We start from the raw sequence: 24,600 nt of genomic DNA on the forward strand, positions 1-24,600 counted from the left end.
AAAAGAGGAAAGAAAAGCATCTGGGAAAAGAGAGGGATCTTTTAAAAAAGCAACTCTGTGGGCAAGAGAGAGGTTTTTAAATAGTGAGAAAAAAAGTAACAGTGATTGGGCGTTCATTGCAAGGGAAGGATGGCGTTGGAGGGAGAATTAAATAAGAAGAATCTCTTAGTCTAGTAATATTTTCTCATGGATAACAATATGAAATAATCCCATTTCTTAAAACAGAAATTGTCCTATAAAAAAGGCTTTATTTTTAAAGGCAACATCCTTCCAGATATTTTTGTCTGAACCTAGAAATACCTTTCAGATTTATACTGTATTAAAAAAAACCTTTAATTTTTGATGGAACTAAAAGTTTTCAGCATATAGATATATATTTACAGATTCTATTTAAAAATCAGCAGCTACTTAGTCAAATGACAGCCTTCTTACTTGATTTTAAAAGTTCATATGTAATATGATTAATATCACCACATAGGAACAAGATAACTCAGCTGAGAATGTGCTTTTATGGATAGATGTTAAACTGTTCTCAATTTTTCCAGGTTGTCCAAAAGATTTGAAAGGGTAAAAAGATTTTTTAATACACAGTAAATACTTCGGAAACAGTGAATTAAAATGAAAAACAGATGACACATTTATACAGCTTTTGGCTTCTGTAACATCAAACAGCACATTTTCTTCAAATGGTTTCATCAGTGGACTGGGAACCTCTTAAATTGATTGACTCAAACATGTCACTTATTTGATGACTGGAGGTTTATAAAACAGTCCCTACTTTTTTTCATCTGCTGACATGTTACATATCTCTCACAATAGATTAAAAGGTATCATCTAGTCTTATGCTTTCTCTACAGATAATTTCAACTTTTCAACTAAAACGAAGATACAAAGTATCTATGTATTAAAGAGATGCCTTGCAATTTGGAGTTATTTTTATTAGGTTTCTTATTTTAAGATTGATAAAGGTGATCTAAATACTATCTACAAAAAGAAAAAAACTGAACAATTTACTTTTTCAAGGGTGAAATGCAGGCATGCAAACTTTGTCAAAGCAATAGATAAGCATTTGCAATGTGACAGGAAAAAAATGGCAAAATCATTATTTTAAGCCAATGTTTAATAAATGGTAAGAAACTAATTTCAATGATGTGATAAAATAGATGTTTTTTCCCAAGTTCCAGGTACCTTCATAATCTTAGAGATCACAGCAGAGCCGAGACAATTTACCTACATCTGCTTTCAAGATAAACCTAGTGCCCTCAGATCTCAATTCATGCTTCCTAAAATACCACGAAGCCCACACCAGGGTACTCAGGTCTGAGAACGCACATATTTCTGAGAGTGCATATGTCCCTAGAAATCTGTTGATATTTAAATCACAGCACTCTATAGCACTCTTAGTTGGGTAAAGTTTGAGAGGAACAAAGTATAATCCTCCTCGGAGAAAAACAAAGAGTGAAAGACCAAATGCAAAAAACAGATGTCTCTCCAAACATACCAGAAATGAAGTATGGTATTTAGTCAACTGTACCTTGACCATTTAGAAGGAGCCTGAAATGAATGCTCTGAGGGGATGTTCCAGGTGGGTCATAGTCCTCACAGATGACACACTGAAGCTTGGAGAATGGACTCTCTACAAAGATGTGGGCAGGGAAACTTCCAGGGATGGAACATCCCAAGGCAAAGGACAGCAGAGAGCTGGTACACGTGAGGCCTGAAGGGTCAAAGGAAGGAATGGTTACCATATCCCCGAGAGTGTGTGTGCAGAGGATGACTTACTCAATAGGGACTGTGGCTTTGCTAGAGCACCCCAGCCACCCCACAGCCACTCAGCAGAGAGGGAATCAAGGAATCAACATCCCAATCCCACTCTCTTCCCAGAACCCTCTGCTCTATCATTGTCAGTCTTGACAGAGACCAATCAGAAAGCAGAGGGCAGCACCTGGAATCAGTCTCCCTGGCAGAGAGTGGACTGGAAGTGCAGTCATAAGGTAACTAGTACAGAGCTTTTAATATTTAATAATGGAGAAGCCACATTGATTAACTTTTCATAAAATGTTAATAACCTTATCAGAAAACAAACAAACAAAAAAAGGTGTCTTTTTCAGATAGAACATTTGACAATAATCTGGGATTTTAAAAGATGCATACATATACACCCATATACTGAATTGTTTTCAAAAGAAAACTAGAAGTCAAATTACAAAACTATTAAGATATACAAAATTATAATAAAATATAAAAATACATAAAATTATAGATAACTTTGAACACTGTGCAACCAGCCTCAATTTCTCTACTATTGAGAAATAGAATCTATACAGTTAAGGTATTATAACATGAGGAAAAGTAAGAGAATGAGGAGGAAAAAGGGGGGAGAGGGGGAGAGGAGAGACAGGTAACCAGGGGGAAAAAAAGGATTGAGGCACAGTTCTTTTTATTTTCCTATTCGACTCTGCAATGCAGCCCTGGAAAATGTGTTAACTGTTAGAAGCTGGAATCCATGGATCCCCTGAATCTAACTGCTCTCTGGACCATTTTAGAGACAAAGCCTTTTTCTTCTGACAAACTGCTATTTCTCACCCTACCTTCTAAACATTCTTAGGAAGAAGATGCCTAGAAATGTAGAAGTACCATTTTCTAGTTGGTGGGGATTGAGAGACACTGAAAACCTATTTTCACAACAGTGAGGCTGAGATCTAGATTTCTATTCTCCATTCATGATTCAGCCTTCCTTGTCTCCTATGTCAATGGGCGAGGCTCCTTTGGAGACACAAGGGATCCCAGGTCATGGGTCATATAGAGATAGGCTTTATGTATGCAACCTCAAGGGCCGGTTTCTGCTGAACTGCTTCCTTTCTCACTTTCCTGACCCTGCCAAGCATTCCCCTACCTGTGCAGAGGATAGTTACTAGCACAACTGAAAACATCTAAACTACTTCCTCTCTGTCCTGTCATGTGGAAAACCAACTTAATTACATCTTTCTACCTTTCTGCATCCTTTACTCTTTTTAACATGCATTTGTTTTATTGACATTTACTGAGCATCAATATGCTGCCATTGTGTGAAGATGAATATAGAAAACAAGACATCAAGATCCCTAATCTTCAGCAGCACACAGTGTAGTGTCCTTTCCCACATTCCTGGAACACAGCAGAACATACATGGTACGCATGTGTACCATAGGCATAAATATATACGCATGCTTATAGATATACATAGTCTAATCCTGAAATACCTCCAATCCCCTGGGGAAAGATTCTCCCCCACTTACCACGCTCTCTTCTGGCATCCTTCCTATGTCTCCTGATCTTTTATTTCAACAGGTTTTTAAGAATTGAACATATGCAAGGATGCTGAAGCCCACTCAGAATGTTAAAGACATAAGCTTGTTCCTGGATGAGGGTTAACAGTGGTAGGAGTTGGTAATCAGCTCTAGAAGAGACGGAAGGAAGTAAATAAAAGATGATATATGAAGACAAAATTGTAAAGATGTGGTAAAAACTAAGGAACAAGATTCCCTTCAAAGTTATCTTCTTTCTAATATTTCTTTCACTAGAACTCAATCCTCTAGAAACAAACAAACCTAAAATTTAATCTTTAGAATGAAATTTCATAAGGACAAATAATACATAAGAAAGCTGTTTCATTGTACAGTTTTTTCCAAAGCACCTGCTTTAAGATAGAACACGTATATTTGCTCAGTCATTAGAATCACCTGAGGAGCTTTTTAAAACTATCAGGTACAGGCCAGAGCAGACCAATTAAACTAAAACCTCTGGGGTGAGCCCAAGCATCAGTATGGTTTCAAACTCCCCATTTGATACTAACACGCAGCCATGGTCATAAGTAATAAATATATATTTAGACATATGATTATGAGTCATGTGCCAATCATCCCTTAGTAAAAAAAATTCTCAGCAATGTTTTGTTTTTGATAAATCATTGTCAATAATTTATTATAATAATCTATAGCTACAGCTTTAAAGTCTTTAATAAAGGTAGATATTTAGGATTTGATAATATCTATTTTTTAATAAAATATAGAAGATTTTTTAATGCTTAATAATAAAATGAGCCACCTAGAAACACAGCAAGGTCTTTATAGGCAGATAGAGCTTGGATCAGAATAATGAGGCAAAATTTTTATTCCAGCTTCTCCCTCCCACCCACATCCTCTTTTTTTCTTTTCTAGCCCATGCTTGGGGTCTATTGTAGAGAACTTAGATAGTCTAGGAATTTGAAATACAAGCAATGTTGACTTAGAGGAACTCTAAAGTCTCCTTCACCTAAATTGTCAATAATTTCATAACTATGTTTCCTTTTCAGTCATTTTAGTAAGCAGCACAAGTCACTGGTTTTGAGTGCACTCACACAGTTTAGGCAGCAGTGGCTAAGCTAGGCTTATGCTGTGTGCAGGACAGCGACCGAAAGAAGGAAGGGCTTAGTCTTTAGAGGTACGCTTACAAGGTATGGAAACCCAGATTAGCTCTGGCATATAAACTACAAAAATGTTCTTGTTAACTGGGCAACATGTTTTCTAAAGGTGCAGAATCCACTTTGTTTCTATCACTTGTCAGAGTTAAGCATAAACAATGTACAAACAAACAAATTGTGCCAGTATAAAATGTAATACTTGTTTATGAGACACTTCCAGAATCTGACAGTGGCCCTCTGTTAACAATATTTAGGCCATAACTATATTGGCCAAATTTTACAATAAAAAAAAAAATACGAAGCTTCGGGTAACGTTAAATAGCTTTATAACTTTCCTTGTATCTGGTTTCTAGTCTCAGATTAAATCAGGCCAGAGTTATCAATTTTAATGATCATAATGTCACATTAAGCAAAAAGATGAATAAGAACCTGTGTATACTGTAGGCTAACATTCTTTTAATCCCCGACTCTATGCTTTGGGATTTTATGAACCAGTAAAACATCTCCAAAAATGTTAGAAAGTAAAACAAAAGTTACCATTTAGAACAAAATTGCCAAGGAAGGACATTAAATGGTAAGAATAAAACCAGATCCACTATTGCCATTACATCATTATATCATATAACACTAAAAGAGTAGGAAGTATAGAATCTGTCAGTAAAGGATAATTCAGTAAAAATATATACTTAATGAAATTTTTATCATTTTCTTGAATATCTCACTTCACTTCAATCCAGTGAAAATGTCATCACAGAACGGCCTGTGTCCACTGACTGGTACTCTGGAGCCACTGTTCTGAGAGTATTCATCTAGACTCTTGCCTAGTTTCCTGGAAAATTCTGCCTGTAATCTCATTCATAACTGGGCAGAGGTTCCCTTCCGGTCCTTTTAAAAGGCAACTAGCATATTCATGACAAATCTGGAAGGAGTATTTCTCCATGCAGTTTAGAACTCACAGTTCTACCAGAGCTTGCAATAACAATGGCAAACAGTAAAACAGTCGCTTTTCTCAAACATTACAAGGTATATGAAGTCACAGTTATGTTCCTTTGTTTCAAGTAAAAGCTTAGGCAGCACCTCAAAGAACCTGATTCCTGTGAATCAGAAAAAGAACTTACGGCCTGCCAGTCTTGTAAGCTTACAGTTTTCCATATCGTATGTGATTTTATAGATTTAGCTAAAGTATGGCAAGATTATTTTACCTTATAAAAACATTTATTACTTGATATTCAGGACAATAGGAATAAAAATTATCTTGTTCATTTTCTGAAGTCACTACTGACTGATCTACCATGATTGAGATAAATTTAGTACTATATAAAGAAATTTTCTTCCCAAACTGGGCAGGATATCTGTAAAATTACCCAATTATCCTGTTTTCTGTTATTACAATGACATTCAGATTGTTTATTCCAAAGCAAATACTTTATTTCAAAAGTCTGGAAACCAGTCATCTGATTTCATTTAAAAAATTGAGAACATCCTACAAAAGATTTGAACTACATATTTTAAGTTAACTGTAAATTAACTAAATTATAAATCAACTTTTTATTTTAGTTTTTCATTTATTTCCTTTTTTAATTTATTTCCATTTTTATTAACAGTACTCTCATGTTTGGTAAAGAGAAAATACAGCTTTATTGGTCTGTTACTAAATATTTCTTTCTTAATTGATCTCTTTCTGCTCTTTTTCAATCATAATCACAAACCCATAGATGCATTTCAGGGGATGACAGTCCAAACACACAAGAGAATGTCCCCGAATTTTCAATGCCCCATATTCATGGTGATCTTGAACTTTAACTTCTCTGAAACCACTTACAAAGAATTGAAGGACCTCAGAATGGTTCATACTGAAAGAAAATCTTGCAAATTGTTTTTCTCTCCAATGTTAAAGACACAACTCAAACTGATGAGAAGACAAGAACATAAAATGGAAGTTCTTACGAGGACTCCGAATAGGCAAAAGAAAGAACTATGCAATCAAAAATAAATAATATTTGAATTTAAGGTGCTTTAGCTAGCTGCAACACAAAAATTACGAATAAATACATAATTAAAATTAAAATTGAATCAGTCAATTTAAAATTTTTTATTTGAAATCCAAATCAAAGGCTTTGTAGTAAGATACTTCACCTGGAAAAAGAGTAGCCCAGGTTTAAAATTTTTTTAGTAAACAAAGACCTTGTCTGTGTCCATTTGTGCTGCCATAAAAAAGTATTTGAGACTGGGTAATTTATGAAAAACAAAACTTTATTTTTCACAGTTCTGAAGGCTGGGAAGTCCAAGATCAAGGTACCAGCAGGTTTGGAGTCTGGTAAGGGCTTGCTCTCTGCTTCCACAATGGCACCTTGTTACTGGGTCCTCTGGAAGGGACAAACTCTGCTCCATACCTTGTGGAAAGTTGGAAGGGCAAAAAGGGCTAATTCCCTCTAACCCTTTTATAAGGCACCAATTCCATCCATGTGGGCAGAGCCCTCAGGGTCTAATTATATCCCAAAGACCCCACCTCTTAATACTACTGCATAGGGGATTTAAGTTTTATTGTGAGTTTTGGATAGGGCACAAACGTTCAAATAATTGCAGACCCTCTCTACTGTCCACACTAAATAGGAATCAAGCCAACAAGCATCAATGTGCTTCAAATAGAGGCACCTTCAGAATGGTATTTATGTTTAGAGTTCTCTCTACTCTTTTTCTTCTATCCCAGTTGTTACTCCCAACATTCCTTACTTCTGTGATTGACTGAAATGCAATTTTAGCGAGCTAGCCTACAAAGAATAATTGAATGTTGATTCATGCAGTATTTTTAAGCAAATTATTTTCAATATTTGAAATGCAGATTTAGTTTTGAGAAATTAATCACACAGTGTATCAGAGAAGACATATATAGTCACCTAAAGGAAGAAATGTTCTTCCAAGTTCTGCAAGATTTGATTGTCTTGAAATAACTGTATTAACAGAAATAAATTTTTAAAAAATGCGTGCATTCAAAAATGAGCCATTGAATGATTTAAAGAAAAAAGTCACAAAGACACATATTAGTAGAGCTAACCGACTCTGCCCCTACTAGGGGGTGCCTCCCAGTTAGGCTACGCAGGGGTCAGGGACCCACTTGAGGAGGCAGTCTGTCCATTCTCAGATCTCAAACTCCGTGCTGGGAGAACCACTATTCTCTTCCAAGCTCAGTTGGAAATGCAGAAATCACCCACCTACTGCGTCGCTCACGGTGGGAGCTGTAGACTGGAGCTGTTCCTATTCAGCCATCTCGGAACCACAATCTTATCTTTGTTTTTACTGCATTTCCTTTTGGGTTCTTGGTCATGAAATCCTTGCCTAAGGCAATGTCAAGAAAAGTTTTTCCAATGTAATCTTCTAGAATTTTTATAGTTTCAGGTCTTAGGTTTAAGTCCTTAATTCATCTTTGTATAAGGTAAGGGATGAGGATCCAGTTTCATTCTCCTACATGTGGCTAGCCAATTATCCCAGTGCCATTTTTTGAAAAGGGTGTTCTTTCCCCACTTTATGTTTTTGTTTGCTTTGTTGAAGATCAGTTGGCTGTAAGTATTTGGGTTTATTTCTGGGTTCTCTATTCTGTTCCATTGCTCTATGTGCCTATTTTTATATCAGTACCTCACTGTTTTGGTGACTATGGCCTTATAGCACAGTTTGAAATCAGGTAAAGTGATGCCTCCAGGTTTGTTCTTTTTGCTTGGTCTTGCTTTGTCTATGCTAGTCTTTTTTGGTTCCATATGAATTTTAGAATTTTTTTCTTATTCTGTGGTATTCTGATGGATTCTAATGGGGATAGTATTGAATTTGTAGACTGCTTTTGGCAGTATGGTCATTTTCACAATATTGATTCTACCCATCCATGAGCATGAGATGTGTTTCCATTTGTTTGTGTCATCTGTGACTTCTTTCAGCAGTGCTTTGTAGTTTTCCTTGTAGATTCCTTTGTTAGATATATTTCTAAGTATTTTATTTTTTTGCAGCTATTGTAAAAGAGGTTGAGTTCTTGATTTGCTTCTCTGCTTGGTTGCTGTTGATGTATAGAAGAGCTACCGATTTGTGTACATTAATCTTGTATTCGGAAACTTTGCTGAATTATCGTATCAGCTCTAGGAGCTTTCTAGAGGAGTCCTTAGGGTTTTCAAGGTAAATGATTGCATTGTCGGCAAGCAGTGACAGTTTCACTTCCTACTGTTTTGGATGCCCTTCATTTCTTTCTCTTGTCTGATTGCTCTGGCTAGGAGTTCCAGTATTATGTTGAAGAGGAGTGGTGAGAGTGGGCATCCTTGTCTTGTCCCAGTTCTCAGAGGGAATGCTTTCAACTTTTCCCCATTCAGTATAATTTTGCCTATGGGTTTGTCATAGATGGCTTTTTTTACATTAAGGTATGTCCCTTGTATGCCTATTTTGCTGAGAGTTTTAATTATAAAGGAATGCTGGATTTTGTTGAATGCTTTTTCTGCATCTGTTGAGATGATAATGTGATTTTTGTTTTTAATTCTGTTTATGTGGTGATCACATTTCTATTGTGAAGGTGGACACAACCTCAACCCATTTACTATTTGATTCATCATATCATCATATTCCTCTTCTTATTCTAGGATCACCAAGCATACTTCTGTTAATAAATTAGGTGCCTGTGTATGATCCGGCCAGAGTGAGTGAATGTGTTTATCAGACTATGAGTTGCATTTTTTACTCTAAATTAATAAAATGGCATTATGACTGTCCACATCAGTCACACTGAAAAATGGATTCACTCTCGGTATACAATTGAAATCAAACTTCTGAGAGTCGGAAGATGAGGACCCAGCTAGACTATGTTCAATTCACCAAGGACTTACTTATTATTGAGACAACTTGGGGAAAAAGACACTATTAATCATAAGCATTATTTTTCTCATTTTGAAACTTTTAGTGATAGAAGGTTTTAATACAACTTTTACAAAGATAGAAAAATTTTACTAAAAAGTAAAGCTCAGTAAAGCTCAACTCTCTCCTGCCAAGGCACTTGGAAAGACGTTTTGTTTTGCTTTTGTTGCATCAGCATTATATTTTAATGCCTATCACATGGTGCCTAGAACAGAGTTGGTCTTTAATAAAGCTCACAGAAAGAGCAGGAGGAAAAAAAAATTCTAGACAGGAGAGATGTAAGAAGGTTCTAACACAGGCAAAAACTCAGCCGAGTCAAGGAACTTAGTATAGGCCATCAGGGAATTAAAAGACAAGCAGGATGGATGAGGTGTAGTCATTGATGAGAGTGGTCAAGATGTAGTAGGAGGATCTGGATATGTGTCACAGCATAAAAGGCCATATGGGCCATGGCAAGGGGCTTAGATTTTACTGTCTGCGTGATAGGAAACCACTGAAAGAATTTAAGCAGGAGACGGACATGATTTAATCACTGTGGCTGCTATGTGAGGAATGAATTTATAAGGGGACAATAAACAGGAAGACCAAAAGGAATTTATCCCAGTGGCGGTAAACTCCACAGGAGGAAAAAAAAAAAAAAGATAACTGATTAGCATAGAGTAATAGTGGTGATGATGGAGAGATATAGATGGGTTCCAAAGCTCTTTTGAAGATAGAATTAACAGGAGTTGGTTATTCAATTAGGTGTAAGGATGAGGAAGTCAGCAATGGCAGGAATGACCCCCCCCAGGTATCAGACTTGAACCATGCAAGGGTTGAAGGGACATCCTGCAGGTCTTTGCTTAGGTAGACCCAAACACATTGTACTTGATTGGGCAAACCAGTAAAAAGCTGGTTTCTCTTAATAGAAATATTCCTAGTTTGAGTTCCTGTCACCTTCAGAAATAGGCCATAAATAGGCCATAAACTTGAAGAGCAGATTGAGGTAGTACGGCACTGTCTAGTTCTTTAAGGATTCTTTCCCATTCTTATCATGCTTAAATAATATTAATTTGAGGTTTCTATACAGTTAAATAAGCAGCTGCTCTTTCTCCCCCTTGGTTTAGAACCAATTAAAAAATAAACCCCAGCACCATGACCACCACCTCCCAAAAAAGACAGCTACCCAGGAATAGGTAAGATTGATTTGAGAACAAGACCTCAGATCTGCAGTCAAAGGCTACCTAACATACCCTACCCACTACCTTGCTTGTCTCCCCCATTCTAGCCTTAGCAAAGTCCAGTGGAGGAAAAGTATAGGTTTTAAAATGAGACCAGCCTACCCAGGATTCTTGTACTACCAAGGGGAACAAGGAAGCAGAGAATTCCCGCTGCTGATCATCTTATAATTTTGTTCCATTCAGTTGGGAAAAAAGTACCAACGAAGGTCAGATCCTTATGACATCACAGAAGGGAGCTTGCTCCTGCTCCAGGGATAGCTGTGAATATGCTGCACTCTGCTTACTGGGAGCAGCAATGAATGAGAACCAAGATTCAAAATAACTCTAACCCTAACCCTAACTCAAGACGGATTAAAGACTTAAATGTAAAACCTAAAACAACAAAAACCCTGGAAGATAACTTACGAAATATCATCTGGACATAGGGCCTGGCAAAGATTTCATGATGTAGATCCCAAAAGCAATTGCAATAGCAATGAAAATTGACAAATGGGACCTAATTCAACTACAGAACTTCTGCACAGCAAAATAAACTATCAACAAAGTAAACAGACAACCTACAGAATGGGAGAAAATATTTGCAAATTATGCATCTGACAAAGGTCTAATATCCAGAGTCTATAAGGAACTTAAGCAAATACACAAGCAAAAAAGATACGGTCCCATTAAAAAGTGGGCAAAGGACATGTACAGACACTTTTCAAAAGAAGACATACATGTGGCCAACAAACATATGGAAAAATGCTCAACATCACCAATCATTAAAGAAATGCAAACCAAAACCACAATGAGATACCATCTCACACCAGTCAGAATGGCCATTACTAAAAAGTCAAAAAATAACAGATGCTGGAGAGGTAGTGGAGAAAAGAGAATGCTTATATACTGCTGGTGGGAATGCAAATTGGTTCAGTCATTGTGGAAAGCAGTTTGGCGATTTCTCAAAGAACTCACAGCAAAATTTCCATTCAACCCAGCAATCCCATTACTGGGTATATACCCAAAGGAATACAAATCATTCTATCATAAAGACACAGGCACACAAGACATAGCTTCATCACAGCACTATTCACAATAGCAAAGACATGGAATCAACCTAAATGCCCATCAACAGTAGACTGGATAAAGAAAATGTGGTACATATACACTACGGAATACCATGCAGCCATAAAGAAGAATGAGAGCTGCCCTTTGCAGCAATGTGGATAGAGCTGGAGGCCATTATTCTAAGTGAACTGACACAGGAACAGAAAAACAAATACCACATGTTCTCACTCATAAGTGGGAGCAAACATTGAGTATATATGGACACAACGAAGGGAACAACAGACACCAGAGCCGACTTCAGGGTGTGGGGAAGAAGGAGGGTGATTATCAAAAAACCACCTATCAGGTACTATGTTTATTACCTGATGGTAAAATAATCTGCATATCAAACCCTCATGGCAGGTAATTTACTTATATAACAAACTTGCACCTGCACATGTACCCCTGAACCAAAAATAAAAGTTAAAAATTAAACTTTTAAATGACCAGAAATCTCTTCTGGTCCCACTACTCATATGCTGTGTGATTCTGAGGAATGGCTGAATCCCTGCTAGGGACCACAAATGATCATTAAAAGGAAATGTGATGGAAACTGTAAAAGGTGTGAGTTGTATTCTTCCTAAAGAGTTTACCAGTGCTGCTTCCCACTTTGTGTACCTTGGGAAGTCTGAGGCACATGAGCATCTTGCTGCCCTTCCCTAGGTCATTCAAACTTCCAGGCACTATTTCTTCAGTTAGATATCTTCAGTCTTTTTCTCAGAAGTGACATCCTTTCTCCAGATGCTATCTGAGTTGGAAGGTCAATATGTAAAACCTACTCGCACCGAGATACCTATTGGGAAGCCTGGAGTTCCAAGGACCCTCAGAGAGTATCTTAAGACTCCAAGCAACACAGTCTCTTCCTTTCCAACATTGTAAGACGCTGTGGCTGCTACACAATCACTTCTGGGGAACAAAGTGACTGTGTGCCCAAAGACCTAGACGGTGGTTTTTCCCTTTGACTGGGTATTAGAAGGAACACACCCATTGTTCATCTATGTCAGGTGAAAAACTCAAAATACAAACAGGTAGGGGGAGGCGGACCCCCCAAAAGTCAAAAAGATGAGGACTATCAAGGATATATTTGATTGATAATAAAAGCTCTAACAGAGCTAAATTTGCTTCATTTCATTCCTTAGCTATATGGATGGTTTCTGTACAATTTTGTGCTATTTTTTTCATATTTACTTGCTTTTTTGACTTCTATGATTAGTAAAATCCATTTTAATCTAAAGTCTTTTGCTATTTCACAGGAATAGTTAGGGGAAAAACCCACAAAAACACAAAGAGATATGTAAACAGCATGCAGAGTATGGAGCTTTCTGAGGACTGAGGCTTCTGGCTTCCAGAGTTCTCATTTTCTTCCAATCTTCGTTTAGTCCTGCATTAAATTAGGCTGTAATATTCCATTATATGATAAAGCATCATTTAACAGGAAGTTATACTCTTTATGTTATATTTGCATTTCATTTCCATGCTACTTTTTAGAAAATAAGTGATAAGTAGAAGCAGAACAGGTATTTGTAATTACTCATGAGTCATTTGCTCTCACGTAATTTAATAGCCATAGATCTTTAATATTTATAGCACATGTTGAAAGGATTTAACATATGTAGGGATCTTCACCAAGTAACTCTATACTCTTCTTGAATACAAAGATGTAAATTTTGTCACTATTTATGCAACTTGCTAAAAATGTTGCTATTAATTCATGTGAATGAGTTTTTCCTCTAAGATTTTAATTAAAACACAAATGCTTTGCACACTTCAATCTGCAATATCCTCCACATGCATTTTTTAATACTGACTGATCAGTTGGATAGCAGAGGATTTCTTTGTAAGATGTTTTCTCATACCTGAAAATTTCCACAAAGCAGTAATTTTTGTGTGAAAGCCCATTCAAAAGCTAAATAAGCATCACACTACAAAGTTCTCAGTGGCAACTGTGTTCTCTTTGCATTTCTGTGTACAACAAAATGTGCTCTAATAAGAAAAGAGTAGAACTAGGCAAGCTGCAAGGAAAGAAGAAAGGGAGGGGAGGGGAGAATTGAGGACTACTGGCCTTGTCAGCCCAATAATGCAATTGCCCTGGTGATGGGATCCTGCAGACCCCTGTGCTTGCATAGGACAAGTTCAGGGGACACGCGGGATGAGCCTGTAATGGTTGTCACATTCTTGATGACAGTATTCATTATTTTCTCCAAGGTGCACTCTGATCAGAACGCGTACCCATCTGTAAGTGTCCTTTTGGTTTATGCTTTGGAACGAGTATTTTAAGGAGAAATTTCCACCTCACCAAAACCTGGTGAGATTAGTGATGATCCCAAAGCATTTAAAACTAATTGAAAGGGTTATTCATTAAGACCTGGATGGCTCCTATTCATCCAAAGAACACCATATAGTGAGAGAGTCCTTATGGCTCTCCAACAACTGAAAATGTGGAGAAACCAACTACCATTGATATAATTGCCTATAATAGGTGCACCTTTGAGATTGAAAGGCATAATTGGATAATATAATGTCAACAGAGGACTTCCTGTTGCCATATCAAGCAGAAATCTTCATTAAAAATATAAATGTGTAAGAAATATTGGCCAGGAAGGTTCTTGGAAACTTTGTCAGGGTGGAGAAAAATGTGCTGTGGCCAGAGGACTGAATGCCATAAACATCACAAAGGCACTAGATAGGGGCAGCAGGGTTCTGCTTCCTATTAACGGCCTAAAGGCGGGCATTTTCATCAGGATTGGTGCCGATGTCCCATTTTCTTCTTGATTACAAGATGCTGAAAATCCACAGAATTAATTGAGATGCAGTCAAGAAATGGAGCCTGTAATAACATGTGCTAAAAAAAATTTATACTCCATTTTACATTGACTGGTGCAAAAATTCATTTGGTTGATAAAACAAAGCAAGTGGCCACCTATCCAGAAGTGATTTGTGGAGGGGGAGTTTTAGTGAGTGATGATGGAGAGTACAAACTCTTTTCAAAATGACGTCTGAAAAGCAGACAAATACATGGATTTCTTAATTATACTGGCTGTGTCCTCAGCAGTAGCACTGGTCCTCTTTCTAGTACTTCCTTACATCAGGCACTGTCGACAGGAAGGAGTAGAAAAGAGAAACATGCAAACACCAGACATCCAACTGGTCCATCACAGTACTATTCAGAAATTTGCCAAGGAGCTTCAAGACACATCCAAGAGTAGAAAGACAGCATGGCCCCCATCAACACTTCCTGTGTCTCACTTGTAACTGGTGAAATCATACCTTCCCTGTACACGACAACCATGATAGCACTAACACACAAATGCAGCAGAATGTGTGACATCCAATTCAGGTTCCTCAACAACAAAGTACAAGTAAATGTCATCCCTGAAGAAAGAGAACTGACCAAAGCATGAATTTATAATCAGACAATATAGCAGTTATATCACATTTCTTTTCACTTCCAATAATGCATGAGCTTTTCTGGTATATGGTGTATATGTTCACGGTATTAACTGTAGCAGATATTATAATACAATATAACTTACATTTTACTAATGTATTTTTTACTTAAAGCATTACTGACAATTTGGAAAACACTGATGACTTTATATTTGTTACAATTAAAAGTGATCTTTAAAATAAATATTATTAATGAAAAACAGGATGTAGAAATCTATTGAGCAAAACAGGTAATTCTAGCTGAGACAACTAGAATTTGAGAGAAAACCATGTCACAAGTGGGAAAGTCAACATTAATCAAGAACCAGCATCATCAGAAAATATATTATCACAATCAAAATCACATATACGTTTGGATTTCTACAAGACTTGTTATTCAGTGCAGAATACTTTGCCCACTAATTATAATGATAAAAAGTAACTCCTATTCAACCTTAAATCTAAATTATGCCAGAGCTTTCTAGAATAATACAACTACTTCAGAATGTTATCATTTATTTTAAAATTCTATGTTCTAATAATTTTTAAAAATCTATTAAATGTACTTCTTTAAGTGGCTAAACTTTCTTTCCAGAACAATAGCACAAATAGAGTAATGCAATATAATAATATCACTATATACTTCAGAATCTTAAAAACAGCAATGACAAAGCACATCTTTTGTTCTTTTGAAACATTCTTCACAGGCAACTTTTCAACTGTGCCATTTTTGCTATTATAAGTTATTATTATGCTATATATTCTTTCACCAATCAGTTTTCTAATACCAGTAACAGTTCATCAATAATTGCGGGCCATTCCAAAGCAAAAGTAAAGATTTTTCTAGACCCATTTTTCAAAACAGAAGTGTGCATTTTCCTAAAGGGATGAAAGAGAAATGTTTGATTAACTGACACTCCAAAATCATTCCTGAGCAATCTGTTAGAATTTCTTTCCCTTTACAATGTTTTCTATTCTATGCTATCAAGAACTATGAATCATAATTTCTGGAAGCTAAAACCAAAAAGGGTGAGAGTCTCTATTAGCATCCTAAAATATGCATGTCCTAATGCTCTCTTAAAATATGTCTGCTCAGAGAAGTTTCAGATTTTCTCAGCCAAGCAAAATGACATTAACTAAGACCCTGGCATGAAGATTTGCTTATTTTAGTTTGCTTAACATCGTAACCACAGCACAAAAATATTACTACTCAATGGCAGATAAGTTATTCTCACACATTTTCGCTTATTGTTTATTAACATCACATGATAAACTATCAAATCACTTATGATCACTAATTACTTTGATAATTCAGTTATAAAGACAATAAACTAAAAGGGTATTAGAATTAGTTCTTCTCAAGAGCGCATTCTTTCTGTTTTAAAGGAGTCTGGTTAAAATTATTCAGCTCAAACTAAGAATAATTGAGGACAACTGACAATTTAAATCAAGACAGCATAATCTCTCTATGTCAGTTGCTGACAAACTTCTGAAAAAAAAAAGTCAAAAGAGGTATTTTTTTTATATTCAGCATTCCTCAAGGAAATTTAACTTTACTTGCCTTTTTCCTCTGCAAGTTTACTACAGGATTCCAGGAAAAATTTCCTAAAGAGGAACAATATCCGGCAGTGTATTTAGCTGACCTGCCATAGAGGATGAGTAGAATGCAGAGAAGGTCAGAGCTAAGTCAAAAGAGGATGTCTTGTTATTCTGACGGTACACCTTTGAGGCAAAGGCCGTTAATACCTTTACAGAAAATAAAATGCAACAAACTTAATATTTTTCTTTGCTAGAGACAGGAGGACAAGGGTCATGTAATTGCATGTCTTGTTGCATTGTTTTGCTCATTTTCTCTTTTTTAATAGAAAACAAATTAGTCAAGGAAACACTGCCAACTCCTTTATTTCATATGTTAACTAGTATATTTATATGCTTCCAAAAATATAGTAGACTTTAAGCAAGATAAAATGGAAATGTTTAATGGATTCACTGGGAAAACCTGAAGAAATTTTTTAGTAGCAAAAGTACACAAAAAAACTAACAAAGAACACAAAGAATTCTGGAAACAACTCTAACATTTTTTTTTTTTTTATGGAGGAATAGTACTCCATTGTGTCTCATGTACTGGGATTTGATAAATTATTTTTTTCAATTTGGTCAAATCCCCTTTTTTATTGTTTCACTTCAAATTGTGTAAAATTTTACTTTTATTTGAATAGTTGCCTACCAATGCTATGATTTCAGCAACTTGATGAAAAAATCAATCTATCATTTGATTTTTAAGACTATTACTTTGTGTGCTTATTTTTTGCTCTATTTCATTATTTAAATTAATATAAATCAAAATTGACTTTTTGGAGATGTATTTTGCTGTGAATATTAAGACATGAACAGATTAGTGTAAACACCATCACAATCAGGATACAGAACAATTCCATCTCTTAAAAAAACTCCCATGCTACCTCTTTGTAGTCCCCTCCCTTGACTCCTAATCCCTGACAACTGCAGTTCTGTTCTTACTATTCTTTTGCTTTTTGAGAATGTCACACAGTTCTGTTCTTCATTATTATTCTTTTACTTTTTGAGAATGTCATGTAAAGAGAATCAGACAATATGTAAACTGTTGAGACTGAATTTTTTTTAACATGGCATAATACTTTTGAGAATTATCCAAATTGTTCTGTTATCAATAATTTATTTCTTTGTGTTACTGAATAATATTTCATTGCATAGTTATACCATGATTTGTTTTTCCATTCACTTACTGAAAAACACTGGGTTATTTCCAGTTTGGGGCCAATGTAATTAAAGATGCTATAAACATTCATGTACAGGTTTTGTGAAAACACAGGTTTTCACTTTACTAAAAAAAAAAAAAAAAAAAAAAAACCATGAGAGGAATTGCTGGGTCATGTAATAAGGACATGTTTAGCTTTACAATAAACTGCCAAACTGTTTTCAAAATGACTGTCATATTTGGTATTGCCATCAGTGACGTATGAGTGTTCCAGTCGCTCCATTTTCTTGTCAGCACTTGATATTGTCAATATAGCCATTCTAATAAATGTATATTATTATCTTTCACTATTAAGTATTATATTAACTTGTAGATGTCCTTTATAAGGCTGAAGAACTTTCCTTCAATTCCTAATTTGCTGAGAGTTTTCATTATGAATGAATATTAAATATTTTTAAATACTTTTTGTTTTTGTATTAATAGATATGATTATACAATTTTTCTTTAGACTATCAGATATATTTTATTGATTGACTGTCAAATACTAAGCCAACCTTTCACTCATTAGATGAATACTACTTGGTCACATTATACTATTCTTTTATACATTGCTAGATTCGATTTGCTAGTATTTTGATGATTTTGCATTTATGTTCATGAGTGATATTGATCTGAAGTTTTGGGGTATTTTCTTCTTGTCACAGTAATGCTCACCTCATAAAATGATGTAGGAAATGTACCCTCCTTTTCAAGAGATGGTGTAGACTTGGGTTTATTTCTTCTTTATATGTGTGGTAAATTTTAGCAGTAAGGTCATCCAGTCCCGGAAATTTCTTTTCACAAGATTTCAATAATGGGTTAGGAATAATTACTAAACTATTAAGGTTATCTATTTCACTCTAAAAGAGTTTTTAGAGGTTTTTGGTTTTGGAATAATCGTTCATTTCACCTAACCTACTGAATTATGTATTATACATAGATTTATTCATAATATCCATTTTATCCTTTTTATATCTACAGAGAATGGGGTGATACCCAATTTTTATCCTTGATATTGATCACTGTGTATCTGCCCCTCTTTTTCTGCCATAGATATATCAATTTTACTTATCTTTTTGATAATTTTGCCTTTTGGTTTTATTGATTTTTCTGTTTTCTGTTTTCAGTTTCATTGATTTGTGCTCTTATATTTATTGCTTTTTATTTCTATTTGGTTCAGTCTACTTTGTACTTTTTCTGTTTTCTTAAGATGGAAGCTCACTTTGTTGATTTGAAACCTTTGTTTTCCAATATAGGCATTTAATGTTATAAATCTTCCTCTGAGCATTGCATTAAGTGCATCCCACACATTTCAACATGTTATATATTTATTTTCCTTGAGTTCAAAATATTTATAAATTTCTCTTGAGACTTTCTCTTCAACATAAAGATTTTATGGGCGTGTATTGTTTAATTTCCAAGTGTTGAGATTTTCTTATTTTTATGTTATTAATTTCTAATTTAATTCCATCGTCTTCAGAGAACATACTTTGTGTGATTTCAATTAGTTCAAATTTGTTAAAGTTTGTTTTGTGACTCAGGATATGCCTATCTTTGTGAATTTTGTATGTTACACTTGAAGAGAAGTGTGCTCTTCTGTTGTTTGGGGGAGTGCTCTGTTTATGTCAATTAGATCTAGTTAATTCATGATAAAAATCCCTGCTGATTCTATTAGTATTGCTGATTCTACTACTACTACTGATTCTAAGAAAGGAGTGTTGAAGTCTCCACTACAAGTGTGGATCTGTCTATCTCTTCCAGTTCTGTCAATTTTATTTTACCTTTTGAAGTGCTGTTGTTTGCCGATATATTTTAAGATGGTTGTGTCTTCTAAGTTGATTTACCTCTCTATAATCATGTACTGTGCCTTTTTATTCTAGGTAATTTTCTTTGCCCTGAAGTCTACTTTTTGTGACATTAACATAGTAACTACTGGTTTCTTTCTTTTGATTAGTGTCTGCATAGTGTTACCCTCTTATTTTTCTCATACCAATATTATTATATTTGACATGAGTTTTTCATATGCAACATATATTTGTGTCATTTTTAATTAATTCTGAAAATCTGTCTTTCAATTGATATGAGAGATTTTACATTTGTTATAACTATTGATATATTTAGGTTTAGGTTCTACCATTATATTATTTGCTTTCTGTTTTCTTCTGTTTTTTAATTATCAGTTGTCCTTTTCCTGTTTTCTAAATTATTATTTGATTTTTTAGTATTTCACTGCAATTGATTTTTTGAACTATTACTCTTTGTATGTTTTGCTTGTTTGGTGTTTAGTTGTTGCTCTAGGCATTATAATACATATTAACTTTTAACTGCTTAGACTCAATATTTTACCACTTGAAGTAGAATGTAGATACAAGATCTGTCCACTTATTTCTGGCCTCCATGATTTTGGGTGAGAAAACTGCAGTTATTTGAATAACCTATTAAAAACTTATTTTTTTTCTGGTTGTTTTTAAGATTTTTTTCTTTGTAGTTAGTGTTTGCAATTTGATTATGACATTTCTGAGTTGGGATTTAAGTGTTTATCCTTTTAGGGCCTACCAAACTTCTTGAATTTGTAGGTTTATATCTTTCATCATATTTGAGAAATTTTCAGCTATTATTTCTTCATTTTTTTTTTTTCTGTACTACACCCTTGTTGTAACCTTCTGGGACTCCCATGGCATGAAAATTAGACCTGTTGGTATAGCCCAAGAAGTTTCGAAAGCTGTTTTTTTCTCTTTTTTCTCTGTTCTTTAGATTAACTTCCATTGATTTATCCTCAGATGCATTAACTCTTTTCTCTTTTATCTCCAATATACTATTGCGTCCATCCAGTAAAGGTTGTGTTTGTTTGCTTAGAGTTTTTCTTTTTGTTTCCTTATTTTTGGGGAGTGTAGAAGTTATATTTTTAGTTATAGAATTTCCACTTAATACTTCTTTATATCTTTTAATTATTTGCTTAGATTTTCTTTACATTTGTTTCAAGAGTGTGCATACTTTGAACATTTTTACAGTAACTGCTTTAAGTCTTTGTCAGATAATTCCAACATTTCAATATCGGAGTTTATTTTTTGTCTTTACCCAAGTGAGTTGAGGTTTTCCTGAGTTCTTGTTTGTCAACTAACTACGTATTGTCTTCTGGATGCTTTGAATACTTTCTTATGAGACAATGAGTCCTGTTTAAACCCTATAGAAAATGTCAATATTTTGCTTTAGCAATCAACCCAGTTGGATTCAGTCCCCGCATCCTGACCAGCCTTCTGTGGTTGTGGTTTCAATGTACATTTCAGTATTCAATGACTTTGCAGTGCTATTCACAACTGCCTTGTGTGTTTGTCACCCAGTGGCTAGTCCAGGAAGTGGGCAGAAGCCCATCTCAAAGTTTCATTCTCAAAATACATGATATATGTTTAGGATTAGATCCATGCACTTGCAGCTCAAGGGTGAATCCAGGAGTTTATAAACAATTTTATGGAATTGGTTTCTCAAGTTCCTATGCCTCCATTATCTCCCTTTCTGGTTTCCTTTACAGTTCCCCAGAAAGCATGGTCTTTAGCTATGCTACCCTAACACACACTTCCCATGAATGCATATGCATCCAGGACCAAGCAAAAGGAGTACATAGAAAGAAAAAAAAAAAAGCCTTTAGATGTTCTTATTTCTCAAAGTCTAAAGGACGTTGTAGGTTCCTGCTGCCACAACTGTTGCTACCAGAAGTTCTGTATACTACTGCTCACTATCAGGGGAAACCAGCCCCCGATATTCAACATGGGTCCTTTTCTATTTTCCCTAAGTGTCTGCTGGTCTGAGAAATAAAGGGAAAGAGTACAAAAGAGAGAAATTTTAAAGCTGGGTGTCTGGGGAAGACATCACATTTCGCAGGTTCCATGATGCCCCTCAAGCAGCAAAACCACCAAGTTTTTAATTAGTGATTTTCAAAAGGGGAGGGAGTGTATGAATAGGGTGTGGGTCACAGAGATCACATGCTTCACATGGTAATAAAATATCACAAGGCAAATGGCGGCAGGGCGAGATCACAGGACCAGGACGAAATTAAAATTGCTAATGAAGTTTCAGGCATGCATTGTCATTGATAACATCTTATCAGGAGACAGGGTTTGAGAGCAGACAACCGGTCTTACCAAAACTTATTAGGCAGGAATTTCCTCATCCTAATAAGACTGGGAGTGCCATGGGAGACTGGGGCTTATTTCATCCCTTATCTACAACCATAAAAGACAGACAGATGTTCCCAAAGCGGCCATTTTAGAGACCTCCCCTTGGGAATGCATTCTCCTTCTCAGGGATGTTCCTTGCTGAGAAAAAGAATTCAGCGATATTTCTCCTATTTGCTTATGAAAGAAGAGAAATATGGCTCTGTTCCACCCGGCCCACAGGCAGCCAGACTTTAAGGTTATCTCCCTTGTTCCCTGAACATCGCTGTTATCCTATTCTTTTTTCAAGGTGCCCAGATTTCATATTGTTTAAACAATTTGTGCAGTTAACGCAATCATCCTGAATGAATGTCCTGAGGTGACATTCATCCTCAGCTTATAAAGATGACGGGATTAAGAGATTAAAGACAGGCATAGGAAATCACAAAAGTATCGATTGGGGAAGTGATAAGTGTCCATGAAATCTTCACAATTTATGTTCAAAGACTGCAGTAAAGACCGGCATAAGAAATTATAAAAGTATTAATTTGGGGAACTAATAAATGTCCATGAAATCTTCACAATTTATGTTCTTCTGCCATGGCTTCAGCCATTCCCTCCATTCCGGGTCCCTGATTTCCTGCAACAGTTCATGGAACAAGAACCAAAAGGCTGTTCTCCAAGTTGTCTCTCTGTGTTGATGCTTACTTCCATATTTTGCACTACTTGAACCCAGGCTGCGGTAGACACCAGAAAATGGTAAAGGTGCTGTCCATTCAGTGATACTTCAAATTCTAGTTAGAGTCCTCAAATAACTGTTCCATCATTCTGATTAGGTTTTATAGCTGCATTCAGTGAGAATGACAGATTGGAGTGTGCTTACCCCATTTTACCCAGAACTGGAATCTCTGAGTGGGTTTTTTTAATTAAGCTTATAATTAGCACTGTTACTTTATAATTAGTCTACATAAAAAGCTTGTCTGGATAAGTGTTAAAAACAGATGAATAAAGAAAAGAAGAAAAAAGAAAGGAAGGAAGGGATGGAGTGAAGGAGAGAGAAGGAAAGAGAAAGGAAAGAAGAAAAGAGAATGGAAGAAGAGAAAAGAAAGGAAGGAGAGGAGAGAGGTGAAAGAGAAATAAAGAAAGAGTAATAAAAAATAAGAAGGGGCTGGGTGCTTTGTCTCAGGCCTGTAGTCCCAGCACTTTGGGAGGCTGAAGCAGATGGATCACTTGAACCCAGGAGTTTGAGACCAGCCTGGGTAACGTGGCAAAAACCCATCTCTACAAAAAATACAAAAATTAGCTGGGCATGGTGGCTTCTGACTATAGTCCCAGCCACTCAGGAGGTGGGAGGATCACTTGAGCCCAGGAGGTGGAGGCTGCAGTAAGCTGTGTTCACACCACTGCATGCCAGGTGGGTGGCAAAGTGACACTGTGCCTCTAAAAATGAAAATAAAAGAAGACAGAAAAGGAAGGAATCAAGAAAGAAAGGGAAGAAGGAGAGAGAGAAGGAAAGAGGTGAAAAAGAAAAATGAAAGAGTGAAAAAAACAAGAAAGAAGAAGAAACTGGAAAGGAAGGAAGGAAGGTAGGAAAAAAAGAAGAAAGCATCCAAAAGGGAGAGAAGAAGAGAGAAATAATAGAAAATCAGACATTAATACCAAACACCTGACTCAAAATGGTTGAAATGGAAAAGGTTCCCTTGTCCCCCTCACAGGGTGTGTGATGGGGGTGTGGCTCACTTCCTCCACGCCCCTGTGCTCAAACCTCTAAGGAAGCACACAGACAGGCAGGCTGTGGGGCTCTGACTCCATGGCAGTGTCTAGGGGTGAATGTTTACAGCTTCTGAAGCCCTAGTGGGCGTGAGTTACAGAGTGCTCCGTTAGTTTGCCATCTATAAGCAGCTTGTGCTAACCAGCTGAATTAGGCTCTCTACCATGCCGCAAGGACAGAGGGCTTTCTGTGTCCCGGGTGTTTGCCTTGGTGTACTCGAAGAACCAGACCACGCGTGGGCTTTGGGAATGAGTGCCAAGTTTTATTGAGTGGAAGTAGCTCTCTGCTGATGGGGGAGCCAGAAGTGAGATGGTTTTCCCCTGGAGTTGGGCTGCTTGGAGGCCCCAGCTCTCCTCCAACTGCCCCACCAAAGTCTGCCTCATCCCAGTCGACGGCCTGCCAGCATGCCAGCATCTGTTGGTGCCTGTCAGCATGCTCTTCCTTCAACAAGCTCTGGATGACCAGCCACTTGTGTTTTCTTCCACTGATGTGTTCCTCATGACATCCAGCCACTTGTGTGTGTGTGCCTGCTAGGGTCTCGGGTATTTACAGGCAGAGGGTGAGGGTGTGGTGGGCCATGGTGGTCTTGGAAAATGCAACATTTGGGAGCAAAGGCAGAAGTGCCTGTCCTCACCTAGGTCCGTGGGGATGGAGCCCTAGCCAGGGACTATGCCTTCCCCTACCCAGCACTTCCCCCCGCTCCTTCCCCATCATTTAAAGGGACCACGCTATTCCCCTCTCAGCACTCTCGTATCAAAGTCACGTTCTTTAAATTTGACAAATTGTTTCCTTTGTCTGGGAAAAAGATCATTTTGAGCAAGCCAAAATGTAGAAGTCATTTCCTC

The 24,600-nt window shown here is 36.5% G+C and overlaps 1 long non-coding RNA gene and 1 pseudogene across 1 annotated transcript in view; one reads left to right on the plus strand and one right to left on the minus strand.

Annotated features, from left to right (window-relative positions):
• Nucleotides 1-24,600, minus strand: part of LOC115831888 — a 409,045-nt gene that overhangs the window by 309,093 nt on the left and 75,352 nt on the right. The window contains exon 2 of the long non-coding RNA XR_004027376.1: nt 1,535-1,717. This is a non-coding gene — a long non-coding RNA (uncharacterized LOC115831888). The remainder of the gene's footprint in view (nt 1-1,534; nt 1,718-24,600) is intronic.
• LOC100581830 lies at nt 13,709-15,007 on the plus strand (annotated as a pseudogene).

Source organism: Nomascus leucogenys, chromosome 20, assembly GCF_006542625.1.
Source record: "Nomascus leucogenys isolate Asia chromosome 20, Asia_NLE_v1, whole genome shotgun sequence".
In the NCBI taxonomy this organism is placed as follows: domain Eukaryota; kingdom Metazoa; phylum Chordata; class Mammalia; order Primates; family Hylobatidae; genus Nomascus; species Nomascus leucogenys.